The sequence below is a fragment of the Anthonomus grandis genome, chromosome 7, assembly GCF_022605725.1.
Source record: "Anthonomus grandis grandis chromosome 7, icAntGran1.3, whole genome shotgun sequence".
Taxonomy (NCBI): domain Eukaryota; kingdom Metazoa; phylum Arthropoda; class Insecta; order Coleoptera; family Curculionidae; genus Anthonomus; species Anthonomus grandis.
In genome coordinates this window covers 9,617,160-9,642,909 of record NC_065552.1, presented here as the reverse complement: position 1 = coordinate 9,642,909, position 25,750 = coordinate 9,617,160, and the positions used below count along the sequence as shown (strand labels likewise).

At 29.9% G+C, this 25,750-nt stretch overlaps 1 protein-coding gene across 2 annotated transcripts in view; it reads left to right on the top strand.

The window, feature by feature from the left end:
- LOC126738965 (uncharacterized) overlaps nt 1–25,750 on the top strand; it is a 316,299-nt gene that overhangs the window by 56,242 nt on the left and 234,307 nt on the right. The gene's annotated exons all lie outside the window — the stretch shown is intronic.

The window sequence follows — 25,750 nt, the reverse complement described above, 5'->3', positions numbered from 1 at the left end:
CTACAGGAGAGACCCTGAAAAAGCTCGCAAAGAATGTTGAAGCCATTTGACTGCACAACTCTGAGCAATCAGTCATTTTGTTTACGTGTAGTATAATGCGAAGGGTTTTAAATTTTAATCTAAAAGCATTACTGACGTAGTTAAGGGATTAGCAAAGAAAAAACATTAAATGGTAAAATTTTAAAAGAAAAAGCCAACCACTTTGCAACAATAATGGGACTGACAATAACTGACTTTCAAAATTCGGAAAGCTGGATATATCGACTTCGGCAATGCAACAATATCGCTGAAATATATCTGAAAGAAGCGGATAATGTATTTCAAAATGACGGCAGTGATGGATTAAAAAATATTTATCCTCAACTTAAAGAGGGATATTCAAATATTCATAATAATAGGTGAAAAATGTGTACGTGGAAAGAACGTAGTTGGAGAGCAGTGGAAATTAATGATTCTCGTCAAATCAAAGAAATCACGATATTTGTAAAAAAATTTCTACGAGACTACAAAGCAAAGAAAATTGGTTGGAGTGTGTTAGAAATTACGAAGGGGTCGTACGCAATCGGGATTCAGAATTAAGACGTGACAAAAAGAAGAAGGTTTTGTTGCTAATTATTCAGCTCACTCGCACATTGAACTAACTAAAGAACTTGACTAACCTAAAGTTTGCATTTTCTACCACCTAATATTCTTTTCCACATATAACCCCTAAACAAAGGTCAACCTCAAACAAGTGTCTTCAGAGGCACTACAGGACAATTTTAGTTGTTAAAACAATTAATCATTTAGATAATACTAGTTTACAGTGACAGATATTTGTTTTTGATGCCAAAGAAATTATTACTACAGCATTGGAAAGGGTAACTAATACCTACTACTATGAAAAAATGTTCTGCACAGGCTGGTTTGTGGATTATTTTAACACTTGATGAAGGTTTGGACAGTATATCATTAGCACAGCTTGCTAAAATTTAGAGAAATAAAGAACCTACTCACTAGGAAACTAATAGTAAGATGGACGATGGTATTACGACATATGGTAAATTGAGACCGTGCAGTCAGTGTCGCAGATTTTCTGTTGTTATAGATTGAGAATACTAAGAACAGACAAGATAAATAATGTAAAATAGCAGATTTTTTAAAACGTAACAAAGAAACTGTCTAGTTACTCAGTAGATTTTTTTTGCTACACTATCCTAAAGTTCATTATTACTTGATTTCGTCTTTGACTAAAATAGTAGTTGCTATATAGTAGTTTTTAGTATTATTATATTTTCAGATTTCATGCCAAACGGTAATCGCACTCTTCCTGGGGAAGGGGGGATCGCTTATCCCAGATATCTCAGATATCAGAAGGATGAAGCTCTGGTGAAGTCCTTTCCAAGTTATCGGACTCTAATACGTTTTTTAAAACTTTATTTACAAAAATAAACTTAGACTAAAAGTACAGGATATGTTTTTTAAACTAGTTGATGTTATCTGCATTTCCAATGAACTTTCTGACGATTCGAGATGTGGATAATAGCTTCAACTTCTGCATCAGCTTATAGTTGCTTTTCTTAAGGTTAAGCAGTTTCATGTTTTTGATCAGGCTCTTTGGTATTCCTCCTGTTGTTGACACAATAGTTGGAACAGTCCGCACTTCTCTCATTTCCCATAGTCTTCGTATCTGGTGTTCTAGATCCCTGCACTTCAAACAACAATAAGGGTTGTCTTCCTAGAAATTTTAGGGATTTTAGGTCAGGCCTATTGTTACTTACTCGTTGGTCTGTGAGTACAGTGCGATCCCAATACAATTTGTCTTGCTCATTTTCAAGAACTGGTTCCGGCTTATAGTTATAATATGGTACCTTAGCTGCCGATAAGAGGTTTAGTTTATCTGCGAGCTCTTGATGCAGTATCTTTGCAACTAGGTCATGTCGTTCTTTATATTTTATTGGTGCAAAAGTTTGACATCCAGCGGTGACATGCTGAATAGACTTCGTTGTCTCACATCAAATAATTATTATTATTATTGTTAATATGTTAATATTTAGTATTTTATATTATTTTTTCCTTACTTATTATTACATTGTATGTATGTATGTGGTACGGAGTACATATTTTTTTATTATTTATGTTTCAATTTGAATTAAGTCTTTAAATACTTAGTACGAGTATGTACTTACTCACTTTTGGATTAAATTACTTTGGATATAGAGACATTTGATTATAGCGATGAAATTAGCCGTTCCTTTTAATGTCGTCACAAGCGAATTTCAATATAAAGTTATAAAAAAAATTGTTTAAAAAAAAATTCCCATTTGTTAAAGAAAAGTTTTTTAACGAATGGCGAAAATCAATAAATGACTTTGATTAATACAAAAATAGCCGAAAAATACGATAATAATGGGAAAAAAACACTACTTTGGTTTAAATTGTTTTCTAAAAGCTTAAAAATTATAACCAATTATAAAAAAGGGGTTCACGAAGTAAAAGAATATTCCAATAATTATAAACAAATTTAACGTGAAAAGGCAAATTGCAAATTCGTATTAAAGAATTAACTTAATAGTTCTAAAAAAACCATCATTTTTTCGAAATTTTAAAATTAATATTAATAGCTTTTTAATAATAATACCTTTTTAATAAATTTACTACTACTTTTATTAAAATATCCCGCTTTCTGGGAAAATGCTTTCGACATTATTCTGGATCAAATGAACTAAACATTAAAAGATAAAGGCTTTATATAAAAAAATACTTGGAAAGTACTCTTTATACATATCACGTTAAGGAAGTGTAGCATTTTAATCGAAATATTTTAGAATATTCAGGGACGGATCTAGAGAGAAATTTTGAGGCGGATCTAGCTAAATTATGCTTTTTCTAGCTTAGATAATTATAATGCAAAAACGCACAATATATAAGCGAAAATGTGAAAAGGAGCGCAGCAGACTGAGGAAGACGAGATGAAAAACGCGCTAAATTCAAATATTACACTGCTTGATTACCCCGTTTACGAATATCCATCGATCTAACAGTAATCAAAATTAAATTTTGATTCAGTTGATTTTTTTTGAGGAAGTTTTCTTCCCAGTCCTCTGACTCCATGTATCCGATACTAGAAAATTACACTACTAAATTTCATGAAACACTATTAAAGTTGAAATGAGAAAGGTAAAACGTTATGTAAATGCAACAAAAATTGTATTTTCTCTAATTTGCATTTCACTTTAATGAGATTCCAAGCATTTGTATACACTTGTTGACGTGTGTAAATCATTTTTTGGTCACTCCTATTTTTTATAGAAAGGGCGAAATTCAAATTTCTTATCACAAATTTAAATCCCAATATTTTGAAATAAAATAGTTCAATTTTTGTAATGTCCTCCTAACCGAAACAGACTTATAAGCAGTTTAGTGAAAAAAGCGTCAATATTCTTCACTACAACCCCTATTTACATAACTTGCTTTGGCCTTAATAATTACTAAAAACCATTATCATCCATGAACAATATTATTTAGTTAAAAGTTACACGTGTACCCAACAAACCAAATGGCAAATACCTGATGGATTTAATGATGCTACATTAAATAAACAGGATTAGTTCTCACGTTGTTATACAGTCGTGCTAAAGCGTTTGCTCTCAATTACGAAATAGGTCCGAACAGTTTCTAATTATTCTATTTAAATAATTAATTTTCTCTACATGTACGTATATATGTATAATGGACTCATAAACCACTGGAGGTATAAATGAGGATAAATTTATGTGCGTTCGGAGATTATCGCGTGAGATAATGTCGAATTACCCGACAGGAACTAAAATTCTAGGGGCTCTAAGTGCAAACTTCCGGACTTAAGTTGATTTTTTTTTATACACGAATTGAAAATAATGGTTATTGCCTTTAATAAGGTATTAAACTTCCATTGAGTCAGTCCACTCAATCCGAAAATAATGAAGAATCGTTGTATACAGCAAGTGTATACAGCAAGTTCGTTTTTTTTATTAAATTCTTTATGCTTCTGCATAAACAACGAGAGGTTTTCTTTTATTTATTAGTAGGGCACTTATTTATTAAGTTTGTGAAGGAATTTGTAAACAGAAGCTGATTGCATGTCTGACAGAATTATTTTAAATTCTGCTACATCGTTTACTTTTCAACAAATAACTCCAGTATACAAGTCATACTGTAGATCTAGGTGTAGAGTTAGCTGAGAACATCATTTCCACTCTCCTTCTAAGCCCATTTACATAATCGTATATAACAGCTTTTTTATACAACTTAAACAGCTTTATACTACCTCTTACAGCTTCTTTAACAACTTTAAATTGTTGTTCGACAACAGCTCGAAAAGTTTATCAAAACTGCTTTCAAACAAAAGAGGTCTATGAAGAAAGTTTATATTCATTAAATAAATAGTCAGGCTAGCCAATCAAGAGAAAGAAATCGACAAAGTGTAGGCCTAAAAACTCTCCTATAAATTCTGATTTTATTGTTACTACTTCCCCTTTAAGCCAATGTACCCTTTGTGCACATAGCTGAAAACATTCTCTCTAAGAAGCTCCTCTTCTCTTCGTTATTTTGATTAGCTAACCCTCTTCATTATCATCTTCATCTCAATTGGGAGAAAATCCAGAGTTTAGTCATTACCACATAAAACATAGATTTGTTCAACAGAGCTTTTCTGGAGGAAAAGGAAAAAATTATTAATTTAACTATCCTATTGGTATATGGAGGTCAAGGACTATCTGATCATAGGAGATGGAGAGAAAGGGAGCTTCTTATAGGGAAAATGTAATAAAACAATTGTAATTTTCGATAAAGTCGAGTTTTTCTTTATCTTCTCGTGTGCTTCTCTCTTTCTTTTGTTCTTAAAAAAAAATTATATCTAAAAAGCTTTTTTTTATTTATAATTAAGTAATTTTCTTTATTTCTTCAACCATTAATTTGGTTTTTTTTCTGCTGAAGAGCAAATTCAAGGTTTTTTTTAGTGAAGATTTTCTGGAGCTAGAGGAAATAAGATGAAAGTTTAACTGATCAATCAGTAGATTAAAGCCGAAGATTAGCTAATTAGAACGAATGGAAAAAATGGAACTTCTCACAAAACGAGTGTAACAAAACAATTTTGATCTTCATCTATGTAAAGTTTATTTTTGTCGTCTTTTTACTTACTTCACTGTTGCTTTCAAACATAAACGAGTAACCTATTGTATGTACTCAACAAAGAACAACTTTCTCTTTAAGAAGCTGTTTTGAATCTTCTTCTACTTCATCTAAACTTTGTTTGGTTACCAGTAAAACATGGGCTTATTTAACAAAGCTGCTCTAAAGAAAAGAAAATAAAATAAGTTTTAAACCATTCGGTAGATGGAGCTGGAAGATTAAGCTAATCAGAAAATAGAAGAAAAAGAACGAAAGAATTTTGATCTTTATCAATGTAGTATTTTCTTTTGTCGTTTCATTAATTACGTGACTGTTCTTCATAAACTTAAATAAGTTGTTGGAAAGGCTGTTGTAAGAAGTCAGCTAAGCATACTCTCGCTCTATCTAAGAAGCTCTTTTTTCTTTTTTCATAATTAGCCAACATTCATCATCATCAGCTTTATCTCTATCGGTTGGTCACTTGGTTTCGTCTTTTTGCTGTCCTTAAGGAGAGAAAATCCAAAGTTTTTTCGATAATCTGTAAAACATGGATTTGGTTAATAAAGCTGTTCTGCTGCAAAGAAAAAGTAATAAATTTAACTTAACTATCACCTAGTATATAGAGATCAAGGACTAACCGACTTCCTCCAAATCTATTTTCTACTTCATTCACGTCGAGTTCTTCTTTATCTTTCCGTTGGTTACTTGAGTTTTCCTCTCAAATATATTAACCTGTAGTGTGGAGCTGAGAACTCGTCCTTTCTAAAAAGCTTTTCTTGTTTTCTTTTTTTAAATTAATTTATCTTCTTCGTAAACTACATCAATTAATTTGGTTTCTCCCTACGCCAGAAGAGAAATCTTTATTCATATCTCTATCAGTTCGCCAAAAGAGAAAATCTGGTTTTTGTTCGATAACCTGTAAAAACTAGGTTTGCTTAATAAAGCCATTCTGAACCAAAAGATTAATTAAATAATTTAACTGACCAGTTGTTAGATAGACAAAGAGAGTAGCCAAGGAGAGGAAATAGAAGATACAGAAATTCTTGAAGGAAGAACTTAACAAAAGAATACTGATAATAAAGCTAAAGAATTTTAAGGAATTCTTGGGGTATCTGCATCGTTATAGCATATCAAATTCGTTTAAAAATTCAATTGAGAATAGACTGATAACTAAAAACTTTTCTGGAACAAAAGAAAAGAAAGGAATGAAGGTACTAATTAATAAAGGTTAAAGAAGAAGGCTAGCTAATAGTAAGAAATGAAAATGAGCTTCATATAGAATAAGTATTTCCAGCTGAATCTATACTTACTTTCTACAGATTACTTAGTATGGTTGTGCAAATAGTTAAGTGATGAATCACGAGAAGGACATAGAAGAACTGGAGCTATTTTAATAAAATAAGAAAGAAAGAAAGCAGCATGAAGAAAAAGAGGTTTGCCTCAAAGATGTAAAGACAGGTTATCATGAAGCTAAAAGAAAGACTAGACTAGAGAGAAGGCAAATCTTAGTACTTTCATTGTTAGACAGATACAAAATGCTGCACTAGAATTGGAATTGATTGGTAGTCTAAACTTGGATGAAAATCAGTTATGTTTTAAAATATTAACGATTTTTATATTTATAACTATTCAAAAACCCTACAACTACAATGTAAAGGAATATGAGGTTCCTTGAAGTCCGCATCTTGTTTTTAATCAATGTTTATCGTAAAAATATTCACTTTTACTTAAAGTTAATTAAGATTTATTGAAACTGAATAATTAAATATTTAAAAATATTGAAGTTAATTGGATTCGTTAAAAAAAGGAAAAGCTGATCAGTCTGCCTAGAACAGATTTAATTTTTATTAAATTCTTATTCATATTTTTCACGAACAGAGTCATCAAGGCCTTTTTGGAGCAAAAGAAAAGGAAAAAGTCAACCGATCAATCGTTAGATGGAAAAAAAAAGAGATTTTAGGAAGAGATGGATCTGAAGTGACATTAACCTCTTAGGGCGAAAGTGTTCTTAGCTGACTCCTTTTTTGTTTCTATATATATATATATATATATTAGAGGGAATTGTCCGGCAACTGATCAAATAGCGAAGAAGAACTCATCCAAGTTATTACAAAAGAAAAAAAGTAGAGGAGAAAAGTCGTTTTCTCATATTTGGGTACTATAATTCCAAGTTTTCTTACACAACAGAAGTAGTATTCCAGCAAATGCAGTCAACGCAAGAAATAAGTACAGTAAAAGAGAAGTACTATCCAAAATATTTCTTTCTTCTTTTCATCTTTTTTTAGTTGAATAACATGAAAATAAAATGCTCAAGCCAATTAATTATTGGTGTTAAACTTCATTATTGTTAAACCTTTTTTTTTTGAGGATTCATCTAATGGAGCATTTCGTTCATATTTCCTAATAACCTAAGTCTAAATAAATACTCTAAGTCAAGCTGGAGCCAACATAAAACAATCAAGGATTTAGAAACTATTTTTATCATAGTTACACAAATGCATGGATGGATAGCAGGCTTACAATCAATAATGTACACTAGATCTACACCATAGTAGTGCTACCAAATATTAGCTCTATCATGGTGACCAAGGAAAATTACAGCAAGACAGTAGCTGGATAACTAATACTACCTTATCTAGGTATAACAGGGACCATGGGAACTACTCCCACAGCATCCATGTTAGCCCTACTAGATCTGCTGCCATTTCTTTAACTGTTTAAGCCAGACTGAAACAGTCAACTCGATTCTGGATTGGACATCTGAAAGGCACTTGCAAAGGCCAGGGTTACATCGGATATTATATGGAACTATCTATTGAAGCTAAAGAAGCTTGAATACCGTACTAATGTAAAACTTCTGTGGGACATAGCGGTGTAGCACGAAATGAGGAAGAAAGTGAACTTGTTAGAAAAGGGTTTGCTAGTCTTTATATTGAACTAAAGCTTGCATTGTGGGTGCCAAAGAGTACCACACGCACAGAAATATGAACCTGATAGAAATGCGACAATTTACCAAAGACAAAGTTACCTTTTAGCATTTATATGGGAAAACCTTTAAACAATTTTAAACTATATACGTGGCAGTTAAGCGATACCTTAATAGAATTCACGTATACAATGAAGAGCTAATCTGTAAAAGGAAACCAGGGATAAACCTGCATCCAGCAACGAAAAAAATCATGTTTTATGCAAACAATCATCCCAAATTCTTATTAGAACTAAAGAACTGCGAATTAAAAAATAATGTTTTAATTCGCGACTTTCAATTATTTTATAAATGATAGCTATTTTAAACATTATATTGGGTGATATGCAAGGCTTTTTAATAGGAGCTCATCTTTTTTTTTGTTTATATATTTAAAAATTTAGTAATATGATCAGTTATGAAAGATCAAGCCTTTTTCGATACCAATTAGTAATTCTAGAATAATATTTTGCATCGAAAATAAAAGTTCGATCAAAATAATAACGTTTTCTGTATCGTACATATATATCTAATATAAAATTATATATCATATTATTATAATTACGATATATATCTAATAAGTCATAAATCAAAATTGCAGATATTCTACGACCCAATATTACCCAATAAAAATGTACGATAACTGTCAACGCCGAGGATATATAAATTACTCAGACATTAGTCCGCTAAATAATGCGAAAAAACTGCTTTCAGTAAATCCGACATAAACATAATTTTATTTACCATAACGTGGTAATTACATCTCGGTAGCGGTAATTACAATAATTGAATTTCCCATACCATAAAAGTAAAAATAAAATAATAATTGTTAATCCTTTGTATGGTACACGCTCGCTCATGAGCAATTATGCTGTTCGAAGAGTGGAAACACATTTAAATTTTACAATTATAAATTGTCATTGATTGATCTAAATAAAAATATTGCTCAGCTGTTTAGTTTATTTAAATAATGGGTTAATTAAGAGGGTGCTTCATCAATCACTTTTTAGTACGACCCCTTTAGACCATAAGAGATATACTGTGTTTTTATCTCATACTATAAAGGAATATAGTATAGTATAAAGGTATCATAGTATAAAGGAAGAGATGCAGGTAAATTTTTCTCGGTAAAGGTAAAATGAATTATTAATGTAAATATCTCTATTTCTCTATTTAAGTTGTGAAAGCTTCTCATATTTGTGTTAGTGTTGAATTAGAGGACGTTGGTAGAAGATATAAGTGAAGTATATTGTTTACGAATGCCAAGTAGTATCTAAGAAAACATCAGCCAGAGAGAAATAAATAAAAAGTGAAATCTATCCATTTAAGTTATGCATATGAAAATTATATTTTTCAGATTTTTAGTCTCTATATTTCATTCCAAGGAAGTTTGACAAATTTTAATTATTATAGTCAAGTATTGAAGAGAAGCCTAAGCGTTACTAATCTGTAAGAAGTATATTTATTTAAGTTATGCAGGAATTAAGGTCCGGAACCATAAATTACACGTTATTCAAAAAAGTATTAGCTGTAAAAAAATAAAAATTTAAATATTGATAGGTCGGCGTAGTCAGCAAAAATCAGAGATTATTTTCAATTAGAAAAGAATAGAAAACGTTCCTAATTTTATTATAATTGCATCTAACGATATACGGATAACGTCTACGGTAAAAGACTGGACTCGAATTGGCGCTAGATGTGGGGCCTTTGTCTAATATCTCATATAAGTCCTCAACTTTTATTTTTTAATATGCACCAATGTAGGAACCACTTTTGGTGTATAATTCTTTTTCACTTAATTCAATAAATCAAATGGATAAATTAGACGGATATTTTTTTTTGACAAACATTTAATTTTTTGTCGAAATTTTTTGAATAAATTCGATACAACGTTGGTTTGGAAACATAAGAGGCTTTTAAAAATCGTAATAAAAAATCAACACCATTTTGTAAAATAGAGAAAGTAGCAATGAGTTTTAAGTTTTAAAAGGAGGCTTTAATGAGCACCAAATTGCGCAAATTTGTCTTCATTTAAGCGACCTCGAATATCTTCTAGTTTCCAAGATACCAACAATAAAGTTCGAGTTTGGAACACCCTGTACATTTTGCATTTGGCCTATATACTTACCTTAAAATAAATCCACACGTATCCTACAAAGTAATTGTTGTAATGGACAACAGGCATGGAAGACGAAGCACCTGCAAAGAAAAATAAAAATTACTACACAGAAACTAGATAACTATGGAAAGGAATTTATCACAACCCTATGAGATCAGGTTGTTTGTACTAGAAACTACAAAAAATGCATAATGCATCAAGAAGTATTTAGTGATAAATGTAGATTCGGAGGTCAGAAATCAGAAACCATAAAACATCTAGCATCAATTTTCGACAAAATTCGATATGATGACGTGGCAAAAGTTATACACCAATCATTATGTAAAGAAAAATAACTACAAATAAGAGACAAAAAATAGAAAAATTTAGATTTAGCACATGAAATAAAAAATATATACTCACTTCGATGTGTTATGATCCATCCCATAGTTATCTTCGCTAATGGTCTTGTAGACGCTCACGTAAATCAAGAATTGGATAAACTTAATATCTTTGTAATCAAACAGATCATATTATCATATACAGTGACTGCCTAAAGTTCCGCATAAATTCGACAAAAATTAGAAACACGATTTTTTGAGAACACGCTCGGACCCGTCGATTTTTATTTTAAGTTGCGCATTATTTCACATACTATTTTGTATACAGGGTGGAACAAAAAAAATATATGACTTTATCGGTCATTTTTTTAAATGGAATGCTATATTTTTTATTGCATTTATGAAATATAGGCGAAATTTCAAGCAAGTTTCATATAACACACCTTATCTCAAAACTCAACTGTTTCAGAAATATTTACATTTAACCAACAAGAAAGCAAGTAAGTACGTCTATTTACAAATTAAGATAAAATGAAGGATAACATGTTATAAACTCTGAAAACTCTTATTGCATCAAGTGTTCAAACTGATCCCCATTAACTTCTTCGCAGAAAGCAAGACGGTTTACAAACTCATGTAAAACACTATCAATTATCTCGGGTGATATAAGTCTAATTTCATATCTAATTCTATTTTTCAAACCTTCTACGTTGTTTGGCTTCTCAATATAAACTTCACTTTTCAGGTACCCCCATAGAAAATATTCGCAGGGATTTAGGTTTGGTGATCTGGCCGGTCCTTCTATTGGCCCTCTTCGTCCTATCCATCTTCCTGAGAACACTGTATCCAAGTAATTACGGACATCTCGAAAGAAATGTGGCGAAGCGCCGTCTTGCTGAAAACACAAATTTTCTGTCGGGACAGCAGGGTCTTTTTTGTCTGGGTATAGGGCAGCCAAAGCAGGGATAAGATCTTCTTGAAGAAAATTCAAATAGCGTTGTCTTGTTAAGTTTTCTTCGAAAAAGTATGGCCCTATTTCTTTATTTTCCACGATACCAGCCCAAACATTAATAGATTTACGGTACTGTGTATGAGCCTCAGTTGCACAGTGTGGATTTGACACTGATCAATACCGACAATTTTGCCGATTTACGACACCGTTTAAATAAAAAGTTGCTTCATTCAAAAACAAAACTCGTAATACAAACTGACGGTTATTATTGCAAATTTTCATAATTTGCTCGCAAAATTGGTTTCTTCGATTAAGATCGTCCTCATTTAATTCGTGTATTAGTCTAATTTTATAAGGGTGGTATTCATTTGCTTTTAAGATAAGATTCTTTACGAGTGCAACCATGGAAATAGAAACAATTGGCAGTATTTATCCAATTATTTTTATCCCCGATTTTGCCTTAATTTGTAAATAGACGTACTTATTTGTTTTTTTGTTATTTGAATGTAAATATTTCGGAAACCGTTGAGTTTTGAGATAAGGTGTGTTATACGACACTTGCTTGGAATTTCGCCTATATTTTATAAATGTAATAAAAAATATAGCATTCCATTTAAAAAAATGACCGATGACGTCATATCTTTTTTTTTGTTCTACTACAAAAATTTATGTGAAATAATGTGCAACTTAAAATAAAAATCGACGGGTCCGAGCGTTTTCTCAAAAAATCATTTCACTAATTTTTATCGAATTTATGCGGAACTTTAGGCGGTCACTGTATAACAGATCACTGTATAGAAAGCTGCCATATTAGCTACTAGTTCGACTAAAAGCAATACAAACCAAAACAACTTGTTTAAAAAAGGCAGAGTTTGCTAAAAAAAAATCTTTTTCACTTAACCTAAACTACAAGAGTTACAATAAAAAAATAAATCCCTAAATCTCAAATTCCTAAGCTAGTAATAACGTAAAAAATCCAAACTAATCAAAACTGCAATCTGAAATAAGAAATAGCTGCTGAATTGTATGTGCTTGAGTTAATGTTTGTTCATGCGTGTTGTTATTGTTAAGAATCAAGGTATGATGGTTCTTTAGTTTTAATGATTTTGTGGTAATATGAGTAAGAGTATAGAACTCATACTGTACATACACTACTTATATATAATACACCACCAAGTGTTCACATTTTTTTACCAGTTAAATTAACTAAATACCTATTTTCCATAAATTAATTTTAGGGTAACTTAATCCTAGGACTCACTAATTAAGGACAGGCATTCACCATCAAGAAAAATTTGTATGTAGTCCTTTACTTGCCGACACGCTGGAGCTCTTCCGAATGTAGAGACATGAGATTTAGTTAAATTTATTTTTAAGGCATACTTTTTTGCAGTTAGAATCAGTTTATCCAATTTGTTATTCATAATTTAACAAGCATCATTGACTTTATCTAAAAGAAAATTTGTACGGTTCAGGATGATGTTTTTATTACTACGGAATACTTCAGTATTGAAAGAATTAATATATATAATAGCATTGCTAAATCACTTAAAAATTGCTGTATATTTAGAGAAGTTATGCGATATATTGCAGTTATATGTAGATTTATTTGATTTTTATACATTATTTATTTCTAACTATATTAACTCATGGTTTATGTACATCATACACACATAACTGTTATTAGTAGTGCTATTATTGCCAACAATCTAATATCATGTCATAATATGTGCATCGCAGGCCTTGTAATAGTTAGCAGTGTTTATATTTGCTCCTTAAATAGATTAATTATTACTCTAGTTCTAGTACAAATAGAGGATTTCCAGTTTAAAATGATGAACATAGGGATATTGGTAACCGTTAAAGGTACAGGGTGGACCAAATGAGGAAAAAATTGCACAATTAAGTGCCTGTCATCTACTTACTACTATACGTAAGAGAAGCTATGTAGCTAAATAATAAATTATTTTTATTATTATTATTACTTCTTTGAACTCGAAATATAGAGAAACGAGACAAATCAAGATAACTTAATTTTGGTGAAGGTAAAATATATTTCGATATAAATCTTGAAAATCTGTTCAGTTCCAAATATCAATTTCCAATTTAACGCTCTGTCTGTATAGCAGGTCAGACTTTTATGACGTTTTCGATATCCAGTTTCTCCTTCTTTGTTTGAACTTTTAATTTCTAATTTTCCATGATTTTCTAATGTGCCATTTCCACAAATCTTCAAAATTCTGTGGCGTCCTATAAAACAGTCTTAGATCACAGTATAATTAATAAGTGTAATAGAATGATGATTGCCGTGTGAAGTATGCTACATTTTGTAAGAAAAATATAACTTTGAAAATACTTGTTGTAATCAGAGTAGAAAAAAGAAACAGATAAAATTCTTTAATAGTTCTCTTATTTTCAAACATCTCCTGGAATCAATATTTATTTAGGTCTCCAAATATTGTGATTCTTTGACTTATCAGTCTTTGATCTCTGTATACGAAATCAGGTTATATGACATCTTGGATTTCATTCTTTTTTGAGTAAATTGTCGATTATTTTAGGATTACGTCATAGCACGGAGGAGGGCTAAAAGAGTGAAAAGAGTGAAGAGAGAGAAGTGAAAAGGCATCGGTTTTATTAAAGTTTAAAGTCGGAAAAACGGTGTCTCAGAAGTAAGAAAACCTTTCAAAAATAAAGGTCAGAGAGGCTTTTGAATCACATTTTTATTAGAAGTTTTTTTATTCCCTCTTAGTTTTTTTTAATTCACTTCTCAGACCCATGTATAAAAACGAAAACACAAGTAGATGAAATATAAATCGCACCCGTCTATTATATTATTTAAAAAAAATATATGTTATTGGTAAGAGTTGTTCATCTATAAACAAAATGTGCTTTACCACTACATTTAATGGGTGTGTTTTTACAGACCAAAAGGTTGTTTATGTGGCATTTTCAATAAGACCTAGGGGGTCCATAGGGGTGGGATGCTATTCAGACAGTGGCGTTGCATTGTGTTATCATATAAATCTATAGACAAAAGAAGGTCTTAAAGTAAATTCGTCTCAGATAGGTGAATTTTGATTTAAATTCAATTTGGAAATTTTCAGGCCTTAAATATTTATTCAAATGAAGCTTTGCAGAATTGTGTTTTAAGGCAATGATAATAGATTTCAACAAGGTATGATATTTACTAATGTTAAGCAGTATACCAAAAAACATAAGTAAATAATACATAAATAAATCAAATAGTATCCATTTAAGTTATGCAAGTAATAAAATTTTGCACTAATACTATGTTGTAAAATACAGGTTATTAATAGAAGTTATTAAAACTATAAAAACAGAAAATTAAAATATTGCCATGTCAGCTGTTGTTTATGTGGCACTTTTCTGTACGTCTTTAGACGATGGGTGGCTATTCAAACAGTAGCACTGCATTGTGTTCTTATATCAATCTAGAGAAAAGAAAGGGATCAAAGCAAATTCGCTTCGGTTGGGGTAGAATGGATTTCAATGTATGATGAAATTTGATCATTTTAAAAGAAAAAAAAAGGTTTTGTGAAAGCTTCGTCAGTGACATACAATTGGTATATCATTTATTCTATATATTGGGTATATTTACCAACACATCAGGTGTATTAAATAATATTAAGCTTTTAAACTTTGCCAATGTTGTGTCTATATCTTCGAAATAAATATATTCTATTTTTTATCCAATATAAGTAATATATTCCCAGTAATATGCTGTACACTTTTATTATTTGAGAAAATCGGATGTTTTGCCAATACTTAATAATGCTTTGGTTGTATTTCTATAGTAAATATTTTGCAATAGGAAACACATGAATTATACAAAATTCAATATTACAAAAACTGGTAATTACCAACAAAATGATAGTAAGAAACAAAAATGCATAGTTTTTTTAAACTATTTTTTTCACTTATTTCTGTAAGGTGAAATTTGACAAAGTACATCTGGTAGATGTTTAAATAAAAAAAAAAAGAGCGGGTTTTATTATATTTGATTTATCAATCAATTTATTTTTGTGTTGTACCATTGGGGTAGTTTTAAGGACTAAATAGATGCAATAATTAATGAATTTTACACTACCATATATATTATATATATATATGGTAGTGTGGGTATATAAATTTTACACTACCATAGCGTGAAGCACTTTTTGAACTGTTAAAAAAGATTATTCAATAATATTTTATAAAGGGAGAAGTGTTTTTGCATGAAAGAGCCAAATAAAATAGGAGTTGCTATATACAATATCAAGAAAATGTGAAGCAGTCGTACCTAATTTCGAAAGAGACCTAAATTAAATATATAAAAAAAAAACAAAAAATTAATCACAAAAAAAGTCTCGTTTCTAATTTTAAAGTATGTTTAAAAAGATGAGACGTGTTTCGCCGCCATACACGGCATCCTCAGATCTAATTAAAAATACAATCTTAACCTAAATAAGTCAAAAAGAATAAAAACAGGAATTACCTATCTAAAACAGCTAAAACAGCTAAAGGTAAAAATAAATGCAGCAGATCCTATTTAGGTAATTAATGTATTTTTATAATATGGTCTTTGACCTTTACTTTTACGATATTTCTCCTGAGGGTGTTTGTCGTTCTAAAGGCGATTGAGACTTAAATTCTTAAAAAAATTGATTACTTCTTGTGAGATATCTCCAAAAAAAGAGAGACATCTAAAGTTCTTGATTGTTTTTGATGTTTATTATACTAATGACAGTATCCAAATTAACAGCTATTTGCCTGATTGAATATACTTCTCTAAAGAAAACTGTTTTAGTAAGGGTCAAAAGTAAGTCCAGCAATGGTAATTACTCTTCAATATCTTTTTCGATAGTAAATTCAATCATGGGGTGTAAATACTTAACAAACATTAAGAAGTCGCCAAGTTGATCATCACTACCACCCCATGTTCTAGAAATATTATCAAGATATCTCTTACATCTTATCAGAAAACTGGAAAATGTACTAAATATTATATTATGTTCTAAGTTACTCATAAATACTTTACTTAAAAAACTGATAAATGCTACCTTAAAGCTAAGCCTTTACCACAGATGTAAATAGCTCGTGTGTGCGGAGCTATTTACATCTGTGCCTTTACTCTGCTAAATACATATTCCAAAACAGTGTTAAATAAGTTTGAAGACAAAGTACCACCCTGTCTAATATTCCATATCAAACGAAGATATCTCCAGTCTATCTGACACTGACTAAGGGTTTCTACAATGTATGCATTTTGATAATGTCAAATGCTTTCTGAAAGTCAATTTATTTGTATTTAAGTCGTGAATAGATTATATCAGTTTTGTAAAGAGGCATCTCATATATGACTCTTTAATTGACTATAATAAGGTGTTACCTCAAATCTTTATTGCTTCTGTGATTATTTGATCTTCGCTGCGATCAAAAGTTTCTTCAGCCTTTCAATTGTTATTGCCGGTTGTTTCATAATTTTCTTTCACCTTTTTTCCAATTGATTTCGTATGCATAAAATTTGTCGACTACTTTAAGTAATTCATCTGTATTGGTTGTTTCTTTGCCGTGTCTGTTCTTAAGCTTTTGAGGTTCTTCATTTACATCTGTAAATTATATTAAGTTAAATAACTAATAAACTTCAACAACTGCCTGTAGATATATTTTTTTGTACTCTGTATTCATTCCATCTTTTTAATTTTTCTTCTGTTATCTTTGTAATGCTTCTTTAATTATCTAGCATCGGGTTTTTCGTTTTGCTATACTAGCTGGTTCATTTTATATAAATTGAAATCGTCTTATAGTTACAGAATTTCAAATGAAACTCAAATCGATTAAATTGTGACGCAAGTTATAGAAAATAAAGTGAGTTAAACTATTTAAGTTTGTAAAAAAATCCTTGATAACATCAAAATTAATTACAAGGAAACATAGAGTTATTTTTTTAGTTAAGAAATGTATAAGAATGAAAGCCTACTGCTCTCTTATCACCATTATTAATTTGCATACAGGATCGTTCAGTAAGGCTTCGGAAGCTAATTTTTTAATAATAATCAGATCCTAAAACTATCAGCAATATTTTAATTATATATTACTGCCACACCTGTAAAAATTGAAATTTGTTCAAATGGCCAAGTTGATCGTCACTACCACCACATATTAAAAACATATCATCAACATATCTTTTACAAGTTATGAGAAAATAGGAAAATGCATTTGATGTTATATTAGATCCTAAGTTACTCATGAATGCTTTACCTAAAAAAGGTGATCAACTCGAGTTTATGGTTAAGGCATTATTTTGCTAAATGTATGGTCTAGAACAGTGTTATAAATAATTTTTAAGACAAAGTATCACCCTGTCTTATCCCTGTTTGTAAGGGAAACTTCCTGGTAGTATCATGGGAAATTTCATAATAGTAAATATTATGTGTCAAACGAATATATACGATTTTGACTAAGCACTTCCTCCTGGTGATTATTATTTTCATCTTTTGTAATAATTTTTTTAATTTCGTCTATTGTGATATCCGAAAGTTCCTGTGATCTTTCATTTATTATTTCCATTTGATTTGTTACATTCAAATTTAGGCTTAGTAATGTAACAAGGATTTTAAATAAATTCCAGCTACAAATTAAATTTAAATTTAGATTTTTATTAGCAGGTGATATTTGCTAATTTTTCGTGGAGGTTGATTTTGAAATTTTGCAATTTTTCACTGGTGTAAGCTCAGATATATTGGTAATTTGAAATATCAAAAAATAGCAACTGTTTTAAAGGTTAAAGTGCGCCTACATCTTTGGAACGAAATATTTTGGAATCAGGAATTATTTAGAAAAAACCCATTTTCTCAAAAAAGTCATCCATAGATAACATAATATCCTAAGATACATATTTTGAATCCAGCTTAAAATAAAAACTCTAAATATACTTTTTTGAAAAAAATCAATGTTACTAGTCATTAAATGTTTTTATTGTGAATATTGTGTTGAAAGTCCATTCTGATGATGCCCTTAAGGCGAAACATGTTACCATAAGTATATTAAAGGCATTAACCAGTATTGTAGACTTAGAACTTTTATTTTAAACTGGATAAATAAAACCGTTTTCTGTCGAGAAATTTCTATTCAGTATTACCTTTATATGCATAATTAATTATCCTAGATGATTTTGGTTGTTTAATTCGGTCATGACATATGAGATGGATAATCCCACTTCCTGATTGGTGCCCAGCTTTACAAGTTTCAAGTAAAGCCTCTAAGAACATCGACCCTCTATGATGTTCTTAGAGGCTTTACTTGAAACTATTGCAACAGTGCTATCAACTATTCAATTGATTCTAGGGTTACCTGTTAATCCTGTATTCGTTCTTTTCCAATAAAACCTTCAGCAGAAAGAGTTTCCAAAGTAGGAGTATATTACCTTTTTTAGATATCCATACTATTACCTTTGAACTTTTACTACTTATAAAATATTTACAATGGATTTAAAATATTTCAGCAATTTTTTAAATATAAATAATCATTTCTAATTGATTATTTAATAGTGTGCGCAACAGTTTCATAATCTCCTTTGATATTTTTCCTTTTTTTAATTTCGTTAATGTTTTGGTACAGCTCTGCATAAAATTTGGCTATTATTGAAGTAATTCACCTCTATTAGTTTTTTCTTTGCCGTGTCTGTTTGTAGATACTTTATTGTGTTATATAACATGACTGAGTAGCAGATTTTTTTTTATGGATATTGACTTATGTATAATTTCAGATTTTGTTATTTTGGTTCTTTTTAAGCGTTAACTGTCTATAGATTATAAATGTGACGCAAATTATTAAGAAGAAAGTGAGTTAAATTACTTAGATTTGTTTCAAGCTTTTTAATATCAAGATTACAAGGAAACTTGAAAATATTTTTTTAGTTAAAAACCTTATCAAACCCTATTGCTGTTGCATCACATTATTAATTTGCAGAAAGGATCGTTTAGTATGGCTCCGATGGGAATTTTTTTTATAACAATAGATTCTAAATCTATCAGCGATATTTTAAAAGTCCCATATATTACTGCCACACCTGCAACGTGCGGTCAACAAAGCAAAAGTTATAGATACCGGTGCAACATTAATTATATTTTTTTTTTCTTTAAAAAGAATACTTGCGTACCGGGACATATGCAAGCAAATTATCGCGGCGAAATACCCCCATATTATTTTAATAAAACGCAAATTCTCGAATGCACGCTCGTGCGCCGATGCCCCCGGGTGGATATTACATTATACGAGAAAGCACTGTCAACGTCAATCGATATAATATGGTGGTCAGGTGGAGCTATTGCCGCATCTGCTTGATTTTTTTATTTATGGGGTTTCGTTTTAACATTTTTCATATTGATGCAGGTACCGGGAGGCATGGGGTTTTATTAAGTAAACGCCAATTTAGCGAATAAAATAACTGGTTTAAGCAATAATTAATAATTCATAAAAAGGTCATTTGTTTTGTTCAGCGAGACTTTTGTAAATGAGACTGAAATTCTAGGCATTAAAAAAGGCATCCCACTCCTGTGATATTCTAGAAATAATCAAGTGAAAGGCAAAAAATGTGTATAAAGATGATTAACTTAGCTTTTTCTTGTTCGGTAGGTGTGAATTAAAAAAATCAAAAATAGTCAACAACTTTATTTATACACTTACACTACGAAAACTTGTCATGACTATTAGATATTTATTTGCAACGATTTAAATTTCGTGCCAAATTTCTCGCGACAACTATCGGTGATGCGGATCCTTATATATTCGGCTGAACGCTATTCCAGACGATTCTCGCCAACCCTCTAGACGTCGCGTCGTGCGGTGACCACTTGTCATTTCGAAATGACAGAGAATCAGCTGGTTTTTCGGTGTTTATTATATCGTTACAATATGAGCATATAAAAAAATAAAAATATAGGAATGAAACTTAAAAAAAAAAACATTTTGCAATAGATAGGAATGACACACATTATTTAATTGATCTAAAAAATGAACACTCAGTTAATAACCAAAATCTTCAAAAAGAGAAATAACTCTGAGTTTGTATTTTATACAGGGTGATTCAAAATTGAGTGCAAAGATTTCAAGGGCGTATTTACCAGCAAAAAAATAAGAAGTTTTTTTCATAAAAACGTATGTTCTAACTTGCTTCATTTTCTAGATACAGAGTGCAAAAGTTTTTTAATAAAAAATTTTTATACTTTTTTTTTTGTTGGTCTGAAAATCTACTTTTGTATGTATTTGTCGCTTAGGCTAAGTTAAATTTTAAAAAGAAATTAAATGAATCTCAATAATCGATGCGAATTTCTTATTTATTTTAATAGGGCCAGGCACAGATTTTGAGTTTTTTCCTGGAAACAAAGCTAGATACGAGTACGGCTCAAGAGACAACAAAGTTACATTATTAACCGCTTAATTTAAAAAAAATTAAATTCCGTCAAAAATGCGGTGACGTATCATAATTTAACCTATAAGTATCAAGTAGGTAGCTCCCTGAAACCCCACTGGAATTAAATAAATTTATTTTATTCCCACCAAAAGAGGACCTTTATGACGATAAATTTTTACCAAATTTTATTTAAATCGGCTGAAAGAATTTTGAATACCGATTTAATTAAAAAACTTTTACACTCTTTATCTAAAAAACAAAGCAAGTTAGGACATACGTTTGTATGAAAAAAGTTCTTGTTTTTGGCTAGTAAATAAGCCCTTGAAATCTTTGTACTCAATTTTGAATCACCCTGTATATTTTTTCCAAAAATATACATAATTTTACCCGAAACTTACATTTTATATTTTCAAAAAATGAGGTTTTGATAAAAAAATTGTATGCTATCGTGGATTTTATTTCATTGGTGAAAAGAATGTTTATTACTTTTTCTAAAAATGTACAAACTCTTACCTTAAACTTCTATTTTATAATTGAAAAATGTGCTGATTTGTGAAGAAGAAAAATCAATTTTCACTGCATACAATTCACACACTTTACACAATACCTTTTTGAAACCAATTTAGCTGAAACTTACTTTATATGTATATTTAACAAAAGTGTGGATCTTTTCAAAAATCTACACTTTTCTAGGACAACTACACATTTTTTTAATAAATATCGGCGATGCAAAAAAAAATGATTAAGCTACAAATTTTTGGTCTCTATTTTCAGGTATTGGTAAACTTTTATAGGCAGGCAATAACTAATAAGGATAACAGTATTCTCATTTCCGGTCACTAAGTTGGCAAAAAAAATATTTCCGTTAAATTTAAAATTTCGTTTACGTTTCGTTTTTACATCTATATTGGACTAGGTGCATTTTATTTGAATTATGCTTTATAAACTGTTTTTTTCAAGATTTTCTTATTAGATATTCTTCAGGCAAACAAAAATCAGGTAACTAAAGCAGGTAAACAAAAAATCCATTTAAAGCAAGCCAAAGAAATAGGTGGATTTCGAGAATATAGGATGGAAAAGTAAAAAATGGATTTTGAATACCCAAAGCTTAAAAGTATAGATGATTACAATTAGTTTCTTTAATAAGTATATTAGTAAATAAATGCTACAGATTGCAAATGAGGCTCTTTGCCCCCGATGGCTTATTAATTGATTTGCGATAAAATGTGACAACAAAAAAAACCTAAAAATCTTCAACATTAAATATGTTTTTTTTTTAAACTTAACAAATCTCTCATTAATGATGTCGTTATCAAATAGTAGGTTTGTGGCATTAGACATTCGGAAAATTGGCGACTTTTTACCTTAAGGGGTATTTGTTTTTCTTTTCTTTATAAAGTTCCTAGATCTCTATTATTATGACCATTAACAATAAGCAGATATGAATAATTAGTATTATTAATCATAATTTTATGTGTAAATAGCAAGCAGACCATAATTCTTCCGGAATTAGGTTTTTTAAACTTAATTTTACCAGGAGGTTTTTATAAGGTATATTAGTGAGATACACACCACATTTTTTATAATATAAATAACACAAATGAGCCGCTCAGAGGAAAAGTGGTATATGTCAGTATTTTTTAATTTTTGAGTTATACCATTAATCATGTTTTTACTGGTCTAATATATTCAGTCGAAAACTGGTATAAGTCAAAATTTTAACTTAGCTAAGATAAGAGCTTCCTAACGTTATTCCTCTCAACATAATGGATTCGTTCACTGGAATAGTGGTATAAGTCAAGGCACCACGCTGTTCCGATGTCACGCCAGGTCCTATTAAACTCGCTTTTTCTTGTTAAGTCAGGTTTTTTTAGTGTTATGGTACGTAGTGTGTAGATCAGTTACTGTAGCTAAGAAAAAAGATATGATAGAACTTCTTCAGTGGATTCCCCCGATTCAGCGTCAGTTCTTCCTGGACTGACAAAAGAAGATGCTGTTGACCGTGGTGCATTATCCGATTCTGATGAAGATTAATTTGTTTAATAACTTGTTCTTACTCTCCTTACTGTAAGTTTAGTATGTAAGATAAGTAGTAGTAATGTTTTGCTCTTCAAGCTCTATATTTTTTGAACACTTTTATCAGTGATAGATATCAGTTTTGTGAAATTTGGTTAACTTTTACGAGGAAAAGTGATATAACTCTCCAAGTTATACCACTTTTCCGCTGTTTTTGAAAAAAACTTACTGGAAGAATGACATTGGGCGGCAAAAATGTAATTAATGGGCGCAATCAGTAAAAATGTTTACCATATGAAATTTTAGTACAGGGTTATTATAAATATGTACAAAAATGTAATTAAAAAAGATGTGTTACTGTGATTTTTTAATTCATCCAGATGCAAAATATCAATTTTCTAAATTTCTACTTTAAGGGAGTATACCACTTTTCCGCTGAACGGCTCAAATATTTTTTAAACCCCCTACAATATGCTGCGACCATAGACCTTATAGAGAGTAATAAAGGTTTTTAAATTACTAAAATTAGAGGCAATGCGAATTACAAATGGCAACTGTATTAATATGAGCATCGAAATTTAAGTTATTGTCAAAAATTACTCCATAGCTTTTAAATCTGTTTTATTTTTTAAGAAATTGGTACTCATTTTATAATTGTAATTGATTCACACAATTTTTCTTGTAAATTTCACGGCAAGGCACTCATCAATATTCAAAGATTATCTGTCTTGGTTTGGAAATTATTACCCTATTCAAGTCATGCTGAAAAGCTCGCAGTATTTTGCACTATTAATTTCTTTATAAAATTTGAATTTTGCAAATATTTCACCATCTTAATATTTTAGGCATACTGGAACATTTACCCTAAGTTAGGCTCTTAAGCTAACCCTAATAAAGCAACAAATCTTTGATACGTAGTCTCTCTGTATACTAAATACTGAATTCTTGTCTTTTATCGCGGTCAACTCTACCGGACACTGTAAAAATCACTATATATAAAATCTACCTGTCCATTAGAGTCAACTACGTCATTCAGTTTTTGCAACATTGTGACAAAATTTGTAACTGTTGACTTCTTATTTATCAAACCGTGTTATTTTTCAGAGATAACATAAACAATGTAATAAATATATAAATGTATAAATCTTGCTATATTATATTGATTCAAATACTAGAACAATACATTTAAGCAATATGTCTATAAATATTATAATTATATTACTAAATATATTTAAAATATTAGTATTTCACCACCCACCATTTTTAAATATAGGGACTATGTTTGAGGTTTTCCATGTATTTGGAGACTTTGGAAACCAATGTTTAGTTAAAGGCTCAATTAGAAAGTCAATACATGTTTAAAAATTTGGGGTGGTATCTTATCTAGCCTGACATATATTTTAGGTATCAATTTTTTGACTGCGATTTTAATATCGTCCCCACTAATGATTTTACTATGAGAAACCCGAATATGGACAGCTATTCATAAATTGCCAGAAACATCTATGGAGTTCTATATACTATAAACCATACCCAATTTTTTACCCACATAAAATATAAAATTCAAATAACTATTTAAAATTCATTTTATCCAAATTGTTTTTACTAATTTTTTTTATTTTTTTTCAGGTAATTACAAAATAGGCTGTTGAACTTCATAACAAGTTCCGTAATACTTCAACTTCATAAAAGGTAGAGTAGGTAATTATTTTGATTTTTTTAAATTAAGAGAAAGTGGTATTAAACGTAGGATAATTGATCTTGAGAGAAAATATTGGAAAAAGTTCATGAGGTCTTTTATACTACAAATTTTAATTTCTAACTTATGCAAAAAGAATGTTGCATTCAGCCTTATTTATCTATTATATTTAATGATATTAAAGTACATACAAAATATGAAAAATTATATTAAATACTACATACAAAAAGGACTTTTCTTGGTCAAGATTCTATAAAAATAAGTATAATATAATGTCATAAATAAATGATATTATGAAATTTTTACAAAAGAAATTTATAGCTCACTTAAACTTTTTACTAAAATTTAAAGGTTTTGTAACTTGTTTCACCTAATATAATGGATAATGGATAAATTCATTATAAGGGAAAGATGTTTTTTTTAATTTTCGGACAAAAAAAACATTTTTTTCCGTCACATATTTTTACGACACCCTGTATTACGTGATGTCAAAATATGCTTGATCCAAAAATAAAATAAACTTATTCAAGAATTTAAAAAAATGTAACTTCTCTCTTGAATTGAATTTAACCGTTATTAAATCTCAGCCTTGTATGTAATGAAATGTATCCTTATATCTATTTTTTATGAATTAACTTTATTTAACTAATATGTTTTGTAGCTTATTTCTGTACAATAGGTCTTCTAATCTAACATTGGCAAATATGTAATTTATTAATATAATCACGGATTAAAAAAAGTTTTTTACAGAAGCACTTTTAAAATTTTACATAACCAATAGAGAACATTTTTTTACAATAGTTATATTATGTAAATACCTTGACAAAATTGATTATAGTATCGTATATTCTTGAATTTTAGTCTTTAGCAAACAAAATTTACTTTCATTATCATACAGGTTTTAGTTGAGAGTGTAAAATCAGTATAAACATTATGGGCAAAATATACATAGTAATATTAATAATTACCTTGTTGGATATATAGGTTTATTAAGTTGAAATATAAAACGTCTTCTGCGTATTAAAAATATTTTTTTTACACATTTACACAACCCAGTAGGAAACTCTTATACAGCGAATAGCGAATAGCGTGAATTTTTACTCTATTAAACATCGAACTAAATTAAAATAT